Source organism: Meles meles, chromosome 3 (genome assembly GCF_922984935.1).
Source record: "Meles meles chromosome 3, mMelMel3.1 paternal haplotype, whole genome shotgun sequence".
Taxonomy (NCBI): domain Eukaryota; kingdom Metazoa; phylum Chordata; class Mammalia; order Carnivora; family Mustelidae; genus Meles; species Meles meles.
The window spans coordinates 98334068-98357127 of NC_060068.1; the positions used below are offsets into that span (position 1 = coordinate 98334068).

At 42.2% G+C, this 23060-nt stretch overlaps 1 pseudogene; it reads left to right on the forward strand.

Moving 5' to 3' along the window:
* The first annotated feature begins 11460 nt into the window (after positions 1 to 11460).
* Positions 11461 to 11903, forward strand: LOC123939057 (annotated as a pseudogene).
* The last annotated feature ends 11157 nt before the right edge of the window (positions 11904 to 23060 follow it).

The following is a 23060-nucleotide window of genomic DNA, read 5'->3' on the forward strand; positions in this document are numbered from 1 at the left end:
AGGACTAATAGGCCAAGGGCAAGTAGAAATGCAGAAGGGCGTCTTATTTATTAGTAAGCTCCTGCCTAGATTTTTCCTTCCCCACTTTGTGGAAGATAATTTATTGTGCTCCTACCTGAAGTCTGTGGCAGGTGTGAAGACAGAGGGAGTGGGGATAGGGAGTGTTGGCTGTCTGTGTTTCCCTTGATTATTTGATTTTACACCTTGAGATATAGGAAAGATACTGAGTTTCCCCTCCCCTCCCTTCATCCTCCCCTTCCTCTTTCCTCCCCCACCCACTGTCTCCTTTCCTTTCTTCCTTCTTTCTGGACTTAGCTAAAGAAGGAAAATGTTGTCAGACATGGCTATTTTGTTCTAATATTGAGAAACGTCTTTGTTTAAGACAGATCAACCTCAGTCCCTCAAGGAACAATATTCAGTACACTTTCTATTAGAACTGTTTTATGATCTTTTCTGAGCTGAGGATGTGGTCTTAATACACATGGTCGTATGTTCTTTCAGGATGTTTGGTGTTACACCAACCATCCCCAGAGTTAACATACCGACAACTTCAGACCTAGTGGTTTGTTTCTCAGAAATCACATGACATTCTAAGGGAACCCTACTGAGACCCCTATGTTTCCTTTTCCCTAGATATTACATCAAAGGTTAATCATTTTCAGTAAATAGCAGTGGGATACCCAGCCTCCAGTTCTGACAAGTAATTTTAGTGCAAACTTAAAGTCAAGTCTTGACTGACTATGGCTACTAAAAATTTCCTAATGGAAACAGTGACAATTCTGCTGTTTTTTTTTTTAATGTGAATATGGTTGCTATTCCCTCATTTGTGTTGACTCTTAAGAGCTTTATGAAATATATTTTACATACCATTAATTTCACCCATTTGACATTTATAATTGAATGGTTTTTAGTATATTTACTGAGTTGTGCAACTATCACCATAAATAATTTTAGGTCATGTTCATCATTCCCAAAGAAGATTTGTACCCATTAGTAGTCACCATATAACCCATTAGAATTCCCATAAGGCCCAGGTTACTGGGTTGTATGTTAACTCTGTGTTTAACATTTTGAGGAACTTCTAAACTGTTTTCCAAAGTGATTGCACCATTTTACATTGTCATCAACATTGTATGAAAGTTCCACTCTTCAACACTATAGATGGTTTTTCTACATTATTGCCACTACTTGTTATTGCTGTTGTTGTTTGGTCATTGCTATTCTAGTGGGTGTGAAGTAGTATCCCATTGTGGTTAGAATTAGCATTTCCTGAATGACTAGCTAGGAGCTTCTTTTCACATGCTTAGGAGCCATTTATCTCTCTTTGTTGGAGAAATGTCTATTCAAATATTTTGCCTTCTAAAAAAAGGGGTTATTTATCTTTTTATTATTGAGTTGTAAGTGTTCTTTATATATCTTGGATATGATTCCCTTATCAGATACATGATTTGCAAATACTGTCTCCTAGTCTTGGGGTTGTCTTTTATTTTTCTTGATGGTGTTTTTCAAAGCAGAGAAGTTTTAAATTTTGGTGAAGCCCAGTTCACCAACCTCTTTCCCCTCATGTGGTTGTTGTCATATCTAAGAAATCACATCCTCTTTCATCTCAAAGAGCACATTAATTTACAGGTAGAAGATTACTGATTACACAGGAATATGTAACTCTCCTTACTCTCACCCTGAATTGAAGTCACAGTTCCTTATAGTGAGATTTTCCCTTTCTAATCTATTGGTGTCTTTATCAAAGGAATGGAATCAGTCCACAGAATCAGCCATCCTTGCAATAATTGACACTCAGAAATGATTCATCATTATTCTTCCTTTTCTAGAATGTGGTCTGTGTCACTTACGTATTTTTCGGTCTATTACAGTGACACTGACTTCTCTCAAGGTATTCAAAATTGTTCACTGTTATTCCCCAATAATGGGTCCGCGATTAAAGGAGCGAGACTGATACAAAGCGAAGGTCAAGCAAAGCTTTATTTCGTGCCAAGCATCAAGAATCTAACCGAACTTTCGGGATGCACCTCTTACAAGAGAGGGCGACCCTTCTCTGTTTCACAGACTAGCTTTTAAGGGCAAAAGGCCGTGCGGTTGGGCCTGGCCACGCACAGGTGGCCAATGAGATTGTAACACATACAGGAAACTCCACAGTGATGCTAGATGACCAATTGAATTACAATTTACCCTAGTAGACATTAGAACCAGCCTATTACACCTTGATTAGGATTGGTGCCAAAAAGGCTCCCAGAAGGCGGGGCCCATACTCCTTGGTAAATAGGGAGATAGTATGCAACCCCCCCACTGATCGGATGTCTCCACCTTGCCTGACCCATCCTTGTATCTGTGCTTTGTTACCTGAGGCTGGTTTCTGGGACTTGTTTTTAAGTAGGTCCCCTGGGTTAAACAACAATGTTATTGTTTAACCTCAATGGAAGCCTCTGGCTAAAATATAGAAATATAAAATAGGTCCTTACATTCACGAGTCTTTTTTGGTGCTTGCCCATCCTGCTGCATGATACCTGGCGTGGGGTGTGACATTTCCTCCTATTTTTTGTAGCTTAAGTATTCCTACAGTTTTATAGCAGCTTTACCTTCGAGCTAGAAATTGGGAAACACAGTTTTAGTCAAGGACAACAGTAACACAATCCAGAAAACAGCTCTGATTAAAATATATGTCTTGCTTATTTAGTATGCTCTAATGAAGGACTTGGCTGAAGACATGTTCTGATAATTGACAAGCAACAACTGATTATTTTTTTAATGTCTCAAATTTTTACTTAAATTTCAGTTAGTAAACATATGGTGTAATATTAGTTTCAGGAGAAAACAGTGATTCATCACTTAGATATAATACCCAGGGCTCATCCTAACAAGAGCCCTCCTTAATGCCCATCACCCATTTAGTCCATCCTCCACCCTGCCTCACCTCCCCCAGCAACCCTCAGTTTGTTTTCTACAGTGAAGAGTGTCTTTGGTATGCCTCCCTCTCATTTTTCCCCCTTTCTCCTTTGTCCATCTGTTTTCAGCAACTGATTTCTAAAAAGTCACAGCATGTGTTTATAGGCCTGTATTGTTGTGCAAGTCTAGGTTAACTTCAGTTCCACTGGCCTGTCAGTGATAAAATTTTATTGGTGGATGACAGTTCTGTGTTTGAAAAGCTGCAGTGGAGAACTCAGTCATTATTCAGATGGTCTTAGGTTTGTGAATGGACCAGTGGCAGAAAACCAGGTTCCAGGTGCAGTGGGGCTGGGCGGAAAAGGGGCCAGAGTCTTCATTCGCCACCTCAGTGGAAATGTGGTTTCCCCACTTCTGAGCATGTGCAAACCAGCCTGAGGCTCTCACCTGCCTTTGAGGCTTGCCCACACTCTGCTCTTCTCTTCCTTTCCCCAAGCCCCTTCTAGGCTAACCACCTTGCTCTCTTTTCAAAAAGTCAAGGCAAGGAAAGTAGGGAGTGTGCTCGAGGTTGAATACACAGTAGTAGAGGGAGACAATTCTAGTTCTTTCTTTTCATGTTGCCTTAAGCTCAGTTTGAAACTGCAGAGGGTCTTGGTCTTATGGATCTTCTAGAAACAAAGGACACAACAGTAGTGGCCACTGTCACTTGCCTATCCCTGCATTGTTTTCAGCCCTCACTTCCTCACCTTTGACTGTCTCCACTTCCTCAGAGGCTTCTCTGAGTAGCTGATATTCCCAGCCCTCATTTGGCTAAGATTTAGAAGCTGAAATGGTCACAAGGGCGTGCCTTTCCATAGAACAGAGTCACATGCCCACGCACACCTTCCTTTCTTCTCTCCCACTCATGCTTTCTCCCAGCCTTCATGCCTGTTATCTGGTTGGATGGACAAGGAGGAAGGAGAACCCTTAAAGGGATTTTGATCTTAGTGAATGGACTACCCCTGGAGTCTGGGGAGCCTGTGTGTGTGAGGCACAGTCCTCTCAAGCTCTCTAATCCACAAGCACACAGAATGGCACTGAGCGCACCACTACATTGAACCCTGGAAGGGTAACCATGTTGAAGTCCTCCCACCTTCTTTGTGGTTTCTTGAGCAACGTCACCCTGCTGGCCACAGAGGTGGCAGAGATGAGATGGAGTTTTCTGACTTCATTTGTGAGAACACAAACCCCTCACCTCCCCTATTCCATTCCACCTCCTTATAAAGAGAATAAAATCAGGGCTGTGGACTTACTTATCTCTCACTAGCCTGGAAGTGCCTTTAGGGCAGGACCTGAAGACTCTATCTTCTGAGAAAGAGAAAAACAGACGGGCACTCACAGCTGGACCCTGATTTTTCCTGTTGATCATAAACACTCTCAAAGATCACCAGCATCAGACTAGGGAAGCAAACCAAGGCCACTCTGCAGTCATGTCTGAGCAAAGGCAAAAACAAGGTCATTGAATGCACCCCAAAGGTGACCAAACACCCCCTACCGGCTGTGTCACCGCGTAGTCACCACTGCTTCTTAAACATGGTCTCTCTATTCTTTCTGCCTTCTAGGTAAGTGAGATCCATTAGGATGCCCAGTAATTACCCCACTTCTTGACAACACGCAGGTCAGGGCAAACTCCTGCTCTTTGAGCCCTCCCCCACCCTGCTGACACAAGCCTAAATCCCATGATAAGACCCATCCAACACACACTTACTGAGCTGTTCTGTGGGTCCTGGGTGTACAGTCTCCCCTGCGGAGCGAGCTTCAGTTAGCCAAGTCTGGTCTGACTGCAGGGGAGTTCAGCACTTGGGAGTGCTAGGTCTTATCACACTAGGACTTTTCTCAGTTTTTGCTGAGAACATCTGAGGCAAGAGTGCTGGGTCACACATGTGCTCCTTACCTATATTGACATTGGCCAACCTTGGCTGTGAGGACCTTTGTGTAAAAACTAGTTTCAGGTTAAGCTGACCAAAGTCAAAATCGCTGTTGAAAAAAACATATTTGGGGTGCCTGGGTGGCTCAGTGGGTTAAGCCTCTGCCTTTGGCTCAGGTTGATCTCAGGGTCCTGGGATCGAGCCCTGTATTGGGCTCTCTGCTCAGTGGAGAGCCTGCTTCCCCGTCTCTCTGCCTGCCTCTCTGCCTACTTGTGATCTCTCTGTCAAATAAATAAATAAAATCTTAAAAAAAAACAAAACAAAACAGAAAAAAGAAAAAAACATATTTACCGGAAAGAATTGAAGATCACTTCAACTGACTGTGGGTCACAGCATGGATGGGAAATCCATTCATTCCTTGGCTCACTCACTCATGCACTTATTTATTTATTTATTAGAAATTGCCCCCACTTTTTAAAAAATATTTTTATTTATTTATTTATTTGACAGACAGAGATCACAAGTAGGTAGAGAGGCAGGCAGAGAGAGAGAGAGGGAAGCAGGCTCCCTGCTGAGCAGAGTCCGATGCGGGGCTCCATCCCAGGACCCTGAGATCATGACCAGAGCTGAAGGGAGAGGCTAAACCCACTGAGCCATCCAGATGCCCCAGAAATTACCTTTTTAAAGGAAAATATTTGGTCATATTTCTCTTTATGGGACATTGAGGTGGTCCCCAAGAAAAACTCAAGGTTTGCCCTTCTTGGAAGAAGGAAGGACAACATATCATTTATGTCAGAGACTGGAAGAAATTAAGCCATGAACTTAATTTATTCAAATTTGATCAGTTCTTCCAGAGGGTTTCCTAGTTATAAACAAGCACAAAGAGACAGGAGAATTTATAGTGTTTTCTTTTGGTGTTTCATTTACCTAAAACTCTCACAATGTGTGTTACCACAAATTGCTTCTATTTCCCATTGTTTCATGGGAGAAGCACCCAGAAGGGAATCCCGGAATCCCAGGCTCTGGCAGAGCCAAGAGTATTTAGTGGCAAAGGCCTGGAGAGGTACGCTTGGGTGCTGACCAGACAGGACCAGATAGAGAGGTCATGGGTACCTCCAGCTGCTTTGGATTTGTGGAATCAACACCTAAAGGAAGAAACCAAACCCCAAAACCAAGACACTAAACCCAAGAACTAGAGTGGAAGTAACAGCTTTGCTTTTCTGTGCTTCAGGGAAACAGCGTAACTCGCTTTAACATTTAAACATGGCAAAGGTTGACAAGAGTCAAGCTTTTCATAGGTAGACTTAAGGAAATGCATCTTTGATTTTCCAGTGACTTTTAAAAGCTAAATGTAAAACAAACACATGCATACAGCCACATAGGTGTGTGGGCACACATTCACAGACACAGCAGAAGTCAACAAGCAAAGAGGGCTAGCTGGGAGTCTAGTTTGTGAACCTACTGGTGGAGAGTCTGGGGAAGGCGGGCACAAACTTTTCTTGATTTGCTGGGCACACTTTCCAAGCAAGTGGGCCTATTAATTAAGCATGCCAGTGGCTAGCTTCGTTTACAATGTACATTGTTCCTACTTGAGTAATTCTCATTCAGCACAACAATATAATGCAAATCTGTTGGATCTTCTTGTGAGAGCTAGTCTTTATGTCCTTCTTTTATGCATGCAATTTACGCTAAGGTGAACTGGGAAATAACAGGTACTCATTACCAACAGCAGGTACCAATGAAGAATGGAGCAACCTATCTATATGATAATCATTCTGACTTTCAAATCACAATTAGGGAAAACACTGGTTTGGACCACAGGAAGTGGCTATATTTTTAATGTCTAATAGTCAAATATCATTAATTTCATATGGTTCAATGTAACATATAGCAACATGGGATAACACTAATTCTATAGTTAGCGAATCGCTTGCAATCGCAGAGGACACATAATTTGCTTGACTATGTTAAACGTGCTTATGAAAAAATCCTACTTGCAACAAAATATACCAAAATCTTAACAGTGCTTGTGTGGGGTTGACAACATTATGAGTGCTATTTTTACCTTTCCTGTTTTTCAAAAATTTAATAATGTTGCTATTTACAGTGAAAAAACATTTAAAAATAATATGCAAATATGGTCACGCATTTCAATCTTATTCTATAGGATCTGGTCTTTGCTTATACAAATAATATTATAATATTATAAGTATCATAAATATTAAAAGATACGCTACATTATAGATATTAAAAAATAGAGATATGGAAAAGAAGTATTATAATAGAACATAACACTGAATGTGCTCACTCACTTTTTTCTCCATCCCTATTTTTGGATTTGGACTTCAGAGTCCTTTTCACAGAACCTCCCCCCCATCCCCAAAGTATCTTGAGAATGAGAGGAGCTCAGAATACTTACAGGTCACAGTGAACAGGGGGCAACAGCCAGTTTCCTTTGACTAAATCTTCTACACAGATTTCTAGCGCTTTGATTAGAGCTGGGTAGCATCTTGGGTGAGATGACATTTCATCTCCTCATATAATCCTGCACAGGATTCTGGAAAAACTGAAAGCAATCCAGAGTGAAGTCCCATCTTCCCCCCCGCCACATGTGGCGCAGAGCAAGTTAGCTTTATTGACCTGGCTCGAGGACATAGACAGGCATTCTGCGTCAGAAAGAGAAGGTCAAAGCAGTGTGGATGGCGTGAGGCTTCCCACCTGTCTCTGTGGTGTGTTCTCGACAGTAATTACCATCCTCTGTGACACTCACACACTTGTTAGTGTTTTCTTTTTTTTTTTTTTTAAGATTTTATTTATTTGACAGACAGAGATCACAAGCAGGCAGAGAGGCAGACAGACAGAGAGGAGGAAGCAGGCTCCCTGCCAAGCAGAGAGCCCGATGCGGGGCTCGAACACAGGATCCTGGGATCATGACCTGAGCTGAAGGCAGAGGCTTTAACCCACTGAGCCACCCAGGCGCCCCTTGTTAGTGTTTTCTCATGCTGAATTTAGTACTCAGTATTCGGGTAAGTTTTACTAAAGTGAATTTCCTATTACATTAGGCTTTGAAATTATTTTTTCAGCCACACGTCTCAATTGATTTATCTTTGTTTTGAAACGGTTAAGGCAAAAATGAGAAATATCTAGACATGCTCCTTTTTTTTTTTTTTCTTTTTTAAGGAATGGTTCTTTAATGTCAGTATAACCGCTCAGAGTGCCTACTTAAAAGATAGATTTTCCAGGCCCACTGCAGGGACACTGGGTCAGAGTCCTAGAGGGGGAACTTGGCAACCTGCATTTTAAACAAACACTTCAGCTGATTCTGATGCAGCTGGTCCCCAGAGCAGTTGTGAATTTATAACGCTGTGACCAAGTCTTGGAAAGCAGTGAGTTAATGCCTCTTTGTGCTGACATTCCTAACAGAGGGCATTTTCCCAGCTCGCCATTTGATCATAGGTGTGCAGAGATAGCCAGGAGGACAGTGTGATCAGCTGAAGTGTTGGAGTGGGATAGCTCAGGGCTGCAACACTCCTGGCAGGACACACACAACTTGGCTCTGGTCCCAGACAAACCTCCTGCTCCTTGGCTTGCATGAAGGCCATTCTTCATCCTCAGATTCAGCAGCTAGGGCCTAGAGAGCCTGCTTCCATTGTTCCAGTTGAAAAAATGCCTTATTAGTTACACAGGTACCCGTGTAAGTAAAGGGACCCTTGCATCTTAACCCCTGGAAGAAGAAAAAGTCGTCTTTGGGGCGATTGATTACATCCTGGGTATTCTGCCTGGGAACAGAAGGCTCATGGGGAGACTCAGTTTCCCTTCTTTTTCTTCCTCCCTCCACCTCCTTCCTTCTAGGGGATTCCTGGGCATGGTTGCTAACATGGCTGGAGAGGTCACATTTCCCCCCAGGAGAGCCTGAGTGATCTGTAAAGAAATAAAAACCACTGCCTTGGTTTCTTGAGCCTCATGGGAGCCAAGCTCACGGAACCATCTGTCTCTGCACGAATACGAATGGTACACCTTGAATATAATAAAGCTATAGGGTTTTAGTGGCTTTTATTTATTTTTCTCTTTCCCCTTTATTTGTTTTTATGTATATGGAAAATGAGGCAAGGCAGGTGAGCTAAAATAGGGGTGCAGCTATAAAATATATGTTGTAGCCCAGGACCGCACGTTGACTAATGTCCCCAGTTGGGAAGGGCACATAGCAAATTCGTTAAGTACACTTTTTTTTTTCCTTGTACTTCTAATCCCAGAGGCTGAAATCACGGCAGTACCTTTTTCCTGAGCATTTTACACATTCATTCATTTCCTATCTGTGCTATTACCCCATAGATGTTTTTGGAGGAGTTCTACAAAGATGAATAAAGCATAGTTCTTACCTTTAAAGACCTGAGTAGTAGGAAGACACAAAAGAACACTGTGGACAAACATGCAAACGATCACAGCGCTAGACAGTGTGCTGAGTGCCTGGGGAATAGAAATGAGGAACAGAAAGAATTCAGAGACAGCAGATACTGTCGGTAGGGAGCCTGGGAGGTCGTCACAAAGAATGCAGATTTATTTGCCTATTTCCTTCTGAAAGAGATTGAAAGGATGAGACAGGGTGGGAGAAGACTTCAGATTCAGGTAGATGTAAGTCAAAGGCAGACAGTTGAGGATTATGAAATTGACACAGACGGCTCACTGAGAAATGGTAAACAGAGCTTATTGATTCATCATGTTTCAGTGCCTTTGGAATCCAGATTTGACACTCACCTATTCCTTAAAATGAAAATTGTTTGCAAAGTGCTCTTTTTTTAAGCTCCGACTTGAGTTGCTATTATTCTTTTAATCGTTCAGGTACACTTTTTTCTAGCTTTTACAATTTTCCATGATATCTCTGGATAACAGAATCTTGAATTTAAGCAGTGCTTCTCCTCACCAAGAATTCAAAGCACCTTTAATGTAATATCTATCTGCTTCTTACCCATGGGAGGAAGGAAGCGTCAGACAATAGAATCTCTTTTCTTAAAGTTCACAAAACAAGAAGATTAAAGACTACATCACCCAGAGCAGAGTGGGGAAGATCACATTCTCCTGCTGTGGCCATTCCTAGTCTGTTCATTTCCTACTACAGGGCTGCATTGTCTCACTCTCAGGTTGAACACTATGTTATTGATGTCAAAAATCTCACAGTATTTCTTGGCAAGATTATAATTTGGACTGATAATTTAGTAAGTCATATTAAAGAACAAAAATCAACCACTACAGTAACAATAGTAATAACACTGTCTATGACTTTCCAGGCACTGGTAAGTTCCAGACATTGGTTTTGATGTTAACTATAATGCAAGGTATTATAATATTAACTATTTTAATATTAATGTTAACTATAATGTTATAGTTACACAGTTAATGTTAACTATAATGCAAGGTGTTATAATTCCAGTGGAGAGATAAGGACCATGGAATTTAGGGCGCCTGGGTGGCTCAGTGGGTTAAGCCGCTGCCTTCAGCTCGGGTCATGATCTCAGGGTCCTGGGATCGAGTCCCACATCGGGCTCTCTGCTCAGTGGAGAGCCTGCTTCCCTTCCTCTCTCTCTGCCTGCCTCTCTTGTGATTTCTCTCTGTCAAATAAATAAATAAAATCTTTAAAAAAAAAAAAGGACCATGGAATTTAGATTGGGCAATTAAAGTGCCCAAGTTCATACAACAAACAGATGGCAACACAAGGTTCCAACCCAATTCCACATCATATAAAAACCACCAACTTTTCATTGTGAAGCATGGCTTCACAAGGTTCACAATAACACTGTTTTCTGAAAGTAGTGGTCCTTTACCATCCATCTTTCTTTCCTTCTTTCTTTCTTTCCTTTTGAAGTGTAGAGCCGTTTGAGAATCTGATGAAGTAGAGACACACTTATACACCCAAACACTTCCATACTATTTTTGGCAAATTCACAGACTTCCTGATGTCCATCCATGGCCTTGAAGGAGCTCATGGATCCCAAATTAAGAATTCCAGCTCTGAAGATATCATTGAGCTATAAGAGAGCATAGCGTGTGGTCAAGAACATTAACTCTGGGTTCAAATCCCAGCCCTACTAGTAGATGACTTCAGTAAATTTAATTAACTTCTCTATGCCTCTTAGTTTCCTCATGTGTAAAATGAAGATGATAACAAGGGTACTTAACAAGATTAAATATTAACATATATAAGTCATTTAGAATACTGCCATGCTAATTGTAAATTTTATTAAATATTGGCAAATATATGGATATTTAGACTGGATTATTTATCACTGATATTACTGCTTTCTTCACCACCCCTATCACTGGCAGCAGACACAAACACATTCTGAAACCAAAAGTTTAAAGATTTACTTGAAATCTCTGACCATTCAGTTGTATTTGTATAACTGAGAGGTCCAGTTAGTAAGTCATCTATCCATCTTCAACTTGGTGGCTTTGTTGATTGCTCCCTGAAAGGTTTTGCTTTGCAGATCTGGCCTGAATTTAGAAGAGTCACCAGATAGAGTTAATGTGTTCATATTTTACTGTAGACAAGTAGGGCATGTTTTCATCTTAAAAAGTCAATATGCCTTTTCAATAACAAAGACAAATAGTCACATTAGAAACTATTGGAAATCAGCTCTCTTTTATCTGGACGGCCAGCATGCCCTCTAGAACGAGGATGACCTGGAAACTTCGGGGCCACGTGAGCCATGGCCAAGGCCACTTAAGTAAGAAAGAAGCACCCCAGAGGCCAGGGTAATGCTGATGGCACGCATCACCACAGGATCAACTTCGACAAAGATCACTCAGGTGACTTTGGAAAAGCTGGTATGAACCTTTACCACTTAAAGAGGAACCAGAGCTTCTGCCCAAGTGTCAACCTTGTTATACTGTAGTCCCTAGTCAGTCAGTGAGCAGACCCAGGGACATGCCACCAAAAACAGGACTGGAGCTGCTCCTGTCATTCATGGGGTGTGATGGACTACTACAGAGTTCTGGGAGAGGCTCCCCAAACAGTCTGGCATCATGAGGGCCAGATTCTTCAGTAGAAGAGCTGAGGAGAGGATTAAGGGCGTGTGGGGAGCCTGTGGCCTGGTAGCTTGAAGCCATGTGGAGGGAGGGTCATTGTATGCTAACAAGCAAAAAAACACCTCAAACCCAAAACTATTGGAAATTAAGTTATGGTTTCTTTCTTTCTTTCTTTCTTTCTTTCTTTCTTTCTTTCTTTCTTTTTTACACTGTGTTAAACATAAATGAAAACAATACAGAATTTTATTTTCTCTGAGTAAAACTAAAAAGCATATGAGAGTATGTCTTCCTTCCAGGAATTTGGAAATCTATGGAAGTAGGAAGAGAAAGGAAAGGAATTTTCATGGTGCTGTTACCCATATAGGGAGACCGTTTCATTTCCGGTACTGACATTTGTGATGCATAATGAAACACAAAATGTGTGGGTTTTTTTCTTTCTTTTTCTTTCTCTGCAATGCTGCTGAAGATCTCGGTGTCTTATTACTAGGAACCATAACCTAATTTTAGTGATGGTGTGGTTACTTATTTGTCTCGCAGGTAAGGTCATTTCCTTTGGGCTTAGACCTCTCCTACCTTTAAGGGTAAACGCGAAGCCATGGAGACTGCGACAAGTTAAGAGCATGTGAGAGAAAACTGCTCTTCTTTTGACAACTTTTTCACTTTCAAATACGAGTTTACTTTAAAAAGCCAAGCATTCAAGTGTCTATGAGAAATTGTTTTGAAATAACATCTTTAAGCCTATTCTGGTGGTGAAAGGATAGATATGTGGTGCATTCATTGTTGAGGTTGTTGGGTGATCATCAAGGAAAATCTGAAGGGAGAATGAACACCTGAAAAAAAAAATGATTGGAGAATCTGAACAAGTAATTTCCAAAGAAAATATAAGGATGGCTGCTATATTCCTAGATTATGGAGCAATGCATAAGCATGCAGCACAAATTATTGATAATAAAAATGCAATTTAAAACATTTAGATACTATTCAGATAAAAATGAAAAAACAGAAAAAGTAGTCTCTCTTGTTGGGAATTCTCATGTGTTCACAGTTATTTCAAATTGTTACTATCTTTTTGGAAGGCAATACTGTAAGGGTTATTAAATTATGCCCGATCTTTAACCCAACAAATGATTTCTATAAATTTAAAAAAATTGTGGAGATGCAGAAAGATTTAGCTATAAGGAGTTCCATTGCCTTCTCATACTATCATGAGAAAAAGTTGAAAGTAATCTAAATGCCCCCATGTAACTAAGTAAGGCTATGAGTTTCCCATTGCTACTGTAACAAATGACCAAAAACATGGTGGCTTAAAACAACACAGATTTCTTATTTTGTAGCTCTGTAGGTCAGAAGTCTGATGCAGGGTCTACTGGGCTAAAATCAAGACTCTGCAAGGCTCCATTCCTTTCTGGAAGCTCTAGAGGACAATCAATTTTCTTGTCATTTCTACTTTCTAGAGGTCACTCCAAAGCTAGTGATGGCTGGTGGGCTCTTTCTCACAGTGCATGGCTCTGACACGGACTCATCTGCCAGCTGCTTCCACATTTAAAGATGCCTGTGATTACATTGCCCCATCCAGATAATCTCCATATTTTAGGGTAAGCCGATTAGCGATCTTAATTTCATCTGCAACCTCCATCCCCCTTTGCTTAGTAAACATATTCACAGGCTCCACGGAGTGGAATGTGGGTACCTTTGCATAGATGGGGATCATTATTCTGGATGCTATTGTTTGTAAGTTATAATTCATCTATATAACTATTCTAGGCAACTATTAAATAACATGGACAGTGATCACAAAATGTTGCTGTATCAAACAACATGTTGGTGTCACCACAGATCCTCTTGGCCTCCAGCAAGTCCATGGATGTTGGCCACCTGTTCTTCAGCTACTCTGTGGAGACCCATTCTGTATGGTGTGGGATTGTCTTTCCCGGGCACCACGTGAGAGCACCTTGCCTCATGCCCACATGATACAGCTTATGTATCCCATCCCTGAATTCTTCCTCTACTGCTGAGACCTAGGAGGTGCATGATGCATAAATTCAGGGAGGTCAAGCTTTTTTGGGAAATCTATTGATTAGTGGGAGATGGAATCAGTGGATAAACTCTATTCTCCTTTGTCCTCCTCTCAAGGGGTATTCTTTGAAGCCATAATTCCCAGGGTTCTTGGAAGACGGTCTGAGCTATCAGCTACTCTTATTACCAAGAGGTTTTCCAGTTCAGCTATGCACTCTTGCATTTGTACTTCTCCTCGACACTCCTCTTCTCCCTCCATACAAGCTCCACTCCCTTTTCAAGTATTATGATCTCTAAGAAAGTGGTAGCACATAATCTCTCCTCTCTGAGAGCTCAGGCAAAACAATTGGGAGTGGTACTCTGAGTGGGGAGTGGTCTTGTAAATTAGATTACTGCAAAATAAGATTGGATTTTCTTTTTTTTTTTTTAAGATTTTATTCATTTACTTGACAGACAGAGATCACAAGTAGACAGAGAGGCAGGCAGAGAGAGAGGAAGGGAAGCAGGCTCCATGCTGAGCAGAGAGCCCGATGAGGGGCTCGATCCCAGGACCCTGAGATCATGACCTGAGGGCAGAGGCCTTAACCCACTGAGCCACCCAGGTGCCCCTCACCCCAACTTTCTGGTCATAATTCAGTTGGTTGGTTATGGTTGAGGGACAGAGCTTTCTATGTGGTGGGTTTTCTAGGCAATGAAACTACCAGACCACTGTCCTCCCCCACTTCCCCAACCCCTGACTCTGCATCTCATGTCACCCTGCTAAGTCACTAACTACCTCACTGCTGTTACATCTAGAGCTACCACTAGGACAGTCCCGCTCATTTTCTTTCTGTATTCTTTACAACCACTTTACTGAGGTATATAATTTACATAACATGCAATTCACCCATTTAAAATGTACAATTCATGTTGTCACAAATGGCATGATTGCATTCTTTTTTTTTTGTTTTTAAGATTTTATTTATTTGTCAGAGAGAGAAAGGAGTAAGAGTGAGCACAAGCAGAGTGGCAGGCAGAGGCAGAGGGAGAAGCAGGCTCCCCGCCGAGCAAGGAGCCCGATGTGGGACTCAATCCCAGGACGCTGGGATCATGACCTGAGCCGAAGGCAGCTGCTTAACCAACTGAGCCACCCAGGTGTCCCGATTGCATTCTTTTTGATGGCAGAATATCCCACTGTATATGTGTGTGTGTGTGTTTGTGCATATCTCACACACCTTTATTCTAGACAAACAAAAAACTAAAAACTAAAAAGGATCATAAATACAGAGAACAAACTGATGGTTGTCAGAGGGGAGGGAACCGGGAGGATAGGTGAATAGGTGGAGGGGATTAAGAGGTACAAGCATCCAGTTATAAAATAAGTAAGTCACTTATGAGATACAAATGACGAAAATAAAAAGTGTACAATTCAATGGGTTTGATATAAAACTAATTTTTAAAATTGTGGTAAAATGTACATCACATAAAATTTGCCTTTTTAGCTGTTTGTGGTGCACAGTTCAGTGGCATTGATCACATTCACAGTTTTGTGCTAGTATCTATTTCCAAAATTTTTCAGTTGCTTTAAATAGAAACTTTGTAATCATTAAGCAACAATTCCACAATCCCCGGGATTGTGGGCAGGGTCACTGCCATGGCCCCACACCTGAGATCAAGGGCTACAATGCTTCCTTAAGATGGGGCTGAATATGGACAACAGAAAGCATCTCTTTACTTCCCCACTCTGGGATAGCAAGAATAGAGTAATAAATAACAGCAGTCTACTGCTGGCAGGAGGAGACAAAAGTGAGGGAGAGAATCTCATTGAGGTTCAGGCTCATGGGCAAAGCCAAAGGCTGAAGTGGATTGGAACACTGAGAAACCTTTTGTACTAACCCAACCCCAGCCCTAAGTACAAGGTAATGCCAGGGAATTTAAAGCCTGAGGTATATTGACAGTAACTAGCAACAATAAATACAAAACCAGGTTAATTCCTGAGTAGGTTGACTCAATTCCTCCCAGTAGAAGTCTAGATAATGAAGAGTTATTCACACAGCCAGACATGAAATTATTTACCTCAATGTCTACTGTCTTGAAAATTATCATGATCACAAAGAAGCAAAGAAAAACATCACACAGTCAAGAGACAAAGCACTCAATAGACTTGAGCTCACAGATGCCTAAAATGTTAGAATCCTCAGAAAGAGAACTTAAATAATTATGATGACTATGTTAAAATCTCTAGTGGAAAAGACAGACAACAGGCATGACCCTATGAAGGATATCAGCAGATATACAGAAACTACTAGAAGGGACCAAATAGAAATGCTAGATATGGAAACCATAGTGAAAGACTAATAACTTGAAGTCTCATTAGGGGACTTTATTCAACAGGAAACTTAGAGATGGGTCAGTAGTAATTGTCCAGACTGAAGCACAAAGACAAAGAAGAGAAGATGGAAGGAAGGAAAGATGGAAGGAAGAAAGCCAGAGCAGATCATCCAAGAGCTGTGGGACAATACCGAACTCACCGTCATAAAATGGAATCTCTGTTAGAAGAGAGGGACAAGGTGTCAGAAGAAACATCGGCAACGATAATAGGGTGAGCCTTTTATCCCTCCTGAAAGCATGCAAGACTGCTCTTTTCTTCAGCAGACTGAGATGACATTTGCAGTCTGATTATTTCACTAATCTGAGTTACCTGGACATATTTACCTCTCTAATTCAATTTCTAGAAGCTGCTATATTCCTCCCCTTATTCATTCAACTTAAGGTACTTAGAAATTACCCACTATGGGCTAGATCTGAAAGGCAGGGCCACAAGGGATCTATCAGCCTAAATAGACCCAGGAGACACCGGGGCTCTGGCCAGTGGGAAGACAGACAGGACTTTGGAAGTGTGACAGCCCTACCTCTAAATCCTGTGCCTGACACCGACCACGTGCACAGTATCTGAGCACAGTCATGCTGGGGGTCCGGGGGCTGTCGAGAGGACTGCTGTAAGGGGTTGCTTCTATGAACTACTGAACTACTCGGTCTGAGGTGATGGCAGACATTTCTCCCTCAGCTTCCCAGGTAGTTATAAAACCCTAGTGAGGACAGAGAAGTGCCGCTGTGAAGTGGACCACCCCCCCCCCCCCGCCCCGATAGCAGGCACTCAGCAAATGTTCGTAGGCCCCCTGTACCTACCTGGAATCGCCTCCAAACCTCCAAATTGCAGTCTTGGCAGATGCAGCCCTAAAAGGAAGGCTGATTTCCTCTTTATTAGAGATGGGGAGGGAGAAGGGAGAGTGGCTGTTGACAGGAGGAAAAAGATCCCCTGAGGGGAGGCGGGATGGGCTGCAGCTGCCCCAGGCTCATTCTGGGGAGTGTAGGGGGAAGGGTAGAACTGGAGAATCCTTTCTCACCAGCTTCTCTCAGCTCCTGGACACTAGCAACTTCAGCTCTAGACAAAACGTTTCCTGCAGTTTACACTTGGCCTGATCAGAGAATGCCCTCCTCTCAGTCCTCTGAGACCCAGTCCCACTTGGCATGACTGCCAAGTGCCATGTTGTTGCTGTTGTTGTTGTGAATACACACACTGTAGGTGATGGTATAAGACTTTAATCTACTCTGCAAAAGTCCTTGAATTAGTAAAATTTGATAATTGGTGAAGGGGGCTGGATGACGGATCTGTTCCCAGAGTATACATTCAGCCTAGTATTCTCTGCACCTGGGGACTTTCAAAACTAGAGTCCTTGATGGCTTTCCTGTGCTGTCTGTGTTACTTGTACCTTGGCAGAAGAGTGACCTGGTGGTGTATTCTTACCATCAGATTGTTGAACTAGCACATATGAACATCACAAAAGGATTTGGCTAATCACAATGAGTTATAATGTAAAAAACAAATTTTAAAATTTCATTTTAGTATATTTTAAATGCTTATGGTTTTTCTTTGGTCTTTTTTGATTTGTTTTACCGATAGTCCGTGAGATAGCTGATTTTTTGTTGTTTTGTTTTGGTCTGGGTGAATTTGAAGGAATCTATATGTATGTTCAACTTTTTATAGCATCACAGAGAGCAAGACAGACACAGTTCTGTGGTTGTGTACTGGACTGTTTGAAAGCACAGCTGCTGAGCAGAAAGTGGTGCCTCCCCAGCTTTTTGAGTGAGACACACCTCACTTTACTAGAGTAGGTGTTTGGAGGCTGAAAACCACATCTTCTGTTGTGGGGAATAGAGCTAATTACTGGGGGCAGGGCTCCTGTGGGCACTAAGAAGTTTGGGTGACAGTTTTTCTTTGTCTACCAGGCTACTTTATTACGTTAGATTTAGTTACCTCTCCAGAGGTATTCGAGGGTGGATGGAGGATGAGACTTCTTACTCTCCTGAATTGACATCTGGAAAGAGTGCTCAGGGCAGAGGGGGCAGGGACACGGTAGGAGGAGAAGAGTGTGAGTACGTGTATGTGTGTGCAATAAGCTGACCAAGTATGAATGCAAAGGCTTGATTAAGATGTCTTTAGTTAAAATGAAAAATGTCAGCGAAGCTGAGGAAATAACCAATGAGGTAGTTTTACTTGGATGTGAAATGGGCACATCTCTAGCGTCATACTATTTGTTAAGAGTAAGATGGAACACAGTTACCATATAGCTGAGCTGTAAGAAAGAACTCACCTTTAACAAGAGCTACTATATGGAGGCACCTTGGTGGCTCAGTCAGTTAAGCGTTGGACTCTCGGTTTCTGCTCAGGTCGTGATCTCAGGGTCATGAGCTCGGTCATGATCTCAGGGTTGTGAGATCAAGCCTCCCATCTGGCTCAGGGCAGAGCCTGCTTAAGATTCTCTCTCTCTCTCTCCCTGCCCCTCCTGCTAGTGTTCTTTCTCTCTCTGAAATCAATCAATCAATCTTAAAAAAAAAAAAAAATAAAGCAACTCTATGTGTAGAAGGCTACCACTGTGATGATCTCTTAGAGTTTTCTCAACTACCAGTTTTTTTTTTTTAAAGATTTTATTTATTTATTTGACAGAGAGAGATCACAGTAGGCAGAGAGGCAGGCAGAGAGAGAGAGAGAGAGGGAAGCAGGCTCCCCGCCAAGCAGAGAGCCCGATGCGGGACTCGATCCCAGGACCCTGAGATCATGACCCGAGCCGAAGGCAGTGGCTTAAACCACTGAGCCACCCGGGTGCCCCTCAACTACCAGTTTTATACACGGGGAGACTGATGATTAGGGAGGTTAAGGAACTTGACAAAGCTAGTCAATTGTGCACCTGGAATGCAAATCCAGACGGACTCCAGAGCCCATTTTCTCCTTCACGGGGCAGCAGGGATGTCCGTGCCACAGAGGTGTGTTCAAAGCTGACGGATATGCGAGAGTGGAGTCTGGGCCAGATGATGTCCTTAAGGGAGTGCCTGTCCGCACAGCAGTGATGTCTGAAACCATGTCCCTGAAACGAAAGATCTGGTTAACCACCATTTGCCAAGTTTGGTGGGTGGAGAGCTGCACCAGCCCTGACTCTCCCAGTCCCTGGGGACTGCCCCCCCCCCCCCCCCCCCCCGTGATGCATTTATTTTCCTTGGCAGCTACTATTTCTATCTCTTAGGTAGGAGGATAGTTAGACTAAAGTACTTGTACCACCTCAGAGGCTAGGAGAATGCCTTGCAAAACTAACTTGTGAAATGTAGTTTTGGGCAAATATATACTGACCACCATTTTCTTGGGGACTTTGTTCTGGTCGTAGTGACGGTATCTCTGAGAAAGTGTGGAGGGGATCCTGGGCACAGGGACAGGGAAGAACTGCTTGAGGCCACTGGCTAGCAGCTGCCTGAGGTCGGAGAGCCGTGAGTAGCCTGACTTTCTGCCTTGTGGGGAAACTGGCCAGCAGACTGGTCTGTAGGAGAGTTTCATGCAGGGTGACAACGATGGACCTCCTGGGCTAATTACGCTGAGGGAGGGCACACTGACAGAGCTTCTGAGGCTGGTATGGCTGATGCCTCCGGGTGATGGAGACATCTAGTGTTTGTTTTGAGAAAGACACAGAACTTTAGTCCTTTGGATTCAAGATTCTGTGTCCTGTGTGTGTGCGTGTGTGTGTGTGTGTGTGTGTGTGTGTGTGTGTGTGATTCCAAGACCTTGCCGGCCCAGTTTCCTCTTCATAGTCCCTTCACCTTCTGGAACCACACGCCTCCAGGGAACACCTGGAAAAGTTGTGATCCATATTCAGGCTCCTTCATGAATCCAGACTCATGTTTGAAGTGACTGGAAGGCATGGGGATGGATGGATGTTCAGAGAGGGGCCATGGACCTTCTTATTGCTTCCAAGGCTCAAGGGGTAGAGACAGGGATTTAAAGTTGACCACATATCCTCCTGTGATAGCCTCTCTTTCCTGCAGAGGTGATAGGCGCAGGGCCAGAAGCATTTGAAAACGAATGGTTGGAGGCACAGTTTTTTCTCAGTCTTGCTGGGCTTCTCTTGAAGGATTTCACGCATCCATTAATTGATTTATTCATGCATTCATTCGTTTGTGAGCTATTTACTGACTTTCCCATGATGAGAAAGACACCGAACTCACATTCTATGGGGCTGGAGCGGGTACCAAAGTATATCAGACAGAGACCTTGTTTGGAAGGAGTTTACAAAAGGAGATAAGATAGAAATGTCAATACCTAAAATACAAGGTAGGAAATGCTAAATGCAAAAAATGGCATTTGCTAAACTCTATGGGGTTCTGGAAGAGGAAGAAAGTACCAGCAACTGTGAGGGTCAGGTAAGGAATCATGGAGGAGAGGGTTGGATTTGGACGTGCAGGGACTGGAGAGAGAGCACGAAAGGGTGCTCCTGCTGAAGGAAGGCTCCCGCACAAAAGTGGGGAGGTGGGAAAGTGTTTGGGGGAATAGCAAGCTGTTCGGTTTGGCAGGAGCATGAGGTTACTGGGTACAAATGGAAGAGTTTCCTCTCACCCCCACCTCCACACCTTCAAGAATAAGGCATATGGAAGACAGCGTCAGGCCTAAATCTTGCCTCAATTAGTACTACTGAGAAAAGGAGTTAGGGATCCAAACCACCTCTGGTTCTGGAGTCCATGGGACCCTGCCGAGGAGAGAAGTCAGTCAAAAGACTTGAAGACTCCCTTCCTTGATGGTTTCCTGAATGGATTCTGACAACCACTCTGAAAAGGGCTGGCGAACCGACTCTCAACACAGACACCCTTGGCAAACCTAGGCTGCCAACTCTTTCTGGACATTGAAAGGCCTGGTTTCTTGAGTGGACTCCTTTCACAAACAGAAGAAACAAGTAACAGCAAGTAAACTGTTTCTTAGAGGAAGGACTGAGCAAAAGCATTCCATTCTTTGGATCTAACACTGCCTTTCTTCTGGCATGAGGAAGACCTTGGGTGTGGGCCAGCTTAGAGAAAGGATGGGGGGAACACTGGCATCCCCAGATGGCTATTGCTAAAATGTTTACACAGGTTCTAGATGCTACTTTCCAGTAACGAAGTCTGCACACAGGGTGGATGTTGAGCAATGTAATGGACAACATTTTTCAGAAAAATTCATCCATGTTGTTGCAGGTGACAGGATTTCTTTCCTTTATTTTTAAAAATTTGAAAAAATGTTGCAGGATTTTTTTTATTGCAGTAAATGAAAATATATATATAGCATAAAGTTGGCCATTATAACCATTTTTAAGCATACAGTTCATGGTAATAAATACATTCACATTGTTGTGCAACCTTCACGAACATCCATCTTCAGGACTTCTTCTGTCTTTCCAAACTGGAACTCCATACTCATTAAGCAATGAGCCCCCATTCTTCCCTCACTCAGCCTCTGGAAAAGAGCATTCTACCTTCTGTCTTGATGAATCTGAGTACTCTAGGTACTTCATATAAATGGAATCGAACAGTATTTGTTCCATCCTGACTGGCTCCTTTCACTCAGCATACTGTTTTCAGTGATTATCCATTTGGTAGCTGCTGTCAGACTTTCCATCCTCAATAATATCCCTTGATATGCTTATACCACATTTCCCTTCTCATTTCACCCATTGGTGTTTCCTTGGGTTGCTTCTACCTTTTGGCTCCTGTGAATGATGCTGCTGTCAACATGGGTAAGCAAGTATCTGTTTGAGTCCCTGTTTTCAGTTCTTTTGTGTGTATACCCAGAAGTGGAACCCCTGGATCCTATGGTAATTCTATTCTTAGCTTTTTGAGGAATCACCATAGTGTTTTCCACACTGGCCCTACCATTTTGTATTCCAGCAACAGAGCATTAGACTTCCGATTTCTGCATGTCTTTGCCAAAACTTGTTACTTTCTGCTTTGATAGTAGACATCTGAATGGGTGTGAGGTGATATCTCATTTTGATTTTTATCTGCTTTTTGAGAACATTTTTTATATAGCATTTCTATAAGGAAAAAGGTCATGACACAGGCTGAATGCTTTTTTACAGTATGACTCAAAGAAATGTATAGTCCAATGGATATTTTCATTAAGAATCAAGAGTGGAAATTTTATACAAAGAAATAGTCCCTACATCGATCCCACACTTCCATAAAAATGGGGAAAAATTTTTTTAACCAAAAAGGAGCATGTTTGATATGTTATATATATGGCAGATTTATACTTACCTTCCAGTAGACAATCTATGTTTCTGTCATTAAAATTGAGCTTTAAATGAACATTTGGCCACCCAGCTAAAAGCTGCTTCTTGTTAGTTGGGAGATGGAAAGTAATGGAAAAGCATCAGACTTTCATCACAAATAGATTTCCTACTGTCACCTGCCATTAGATCACTCACTCACCTCTTGACTTATTTGTGAGAAAATAAATAATACAATAAATATTTCCCAAGCCTTCGAAATCTTACAGTATCTTTGAATACATTCTTTAATTCATTCCATTATAAAATTCAAGCTCTTACTAAGAAACTACTTCATTAAGTTCTTATTGCCTAGCTTTCATGATTATCACATTAGTATTGGGTACTTCCAAAATTCAGTTTCCCGCACCCCTTTTCTTGGAAAATTTGATTATTTAGGATGGAACAGATCCAAGAATCTGCACTTTTGTTAAACACCCCAGTAACATATTACTTGTTTGCCTCTGAATATATTGCTTTGATTATCCTCGCCCAACGTATGCACATCTCTTAACTCACTACCCAGTTAAAGAAAGGTATTTTGATAAAGATGACAACAATTTAACATTTTAATGAATGAAATATTTATTATTTTAAATCACATTACTTTTCATGT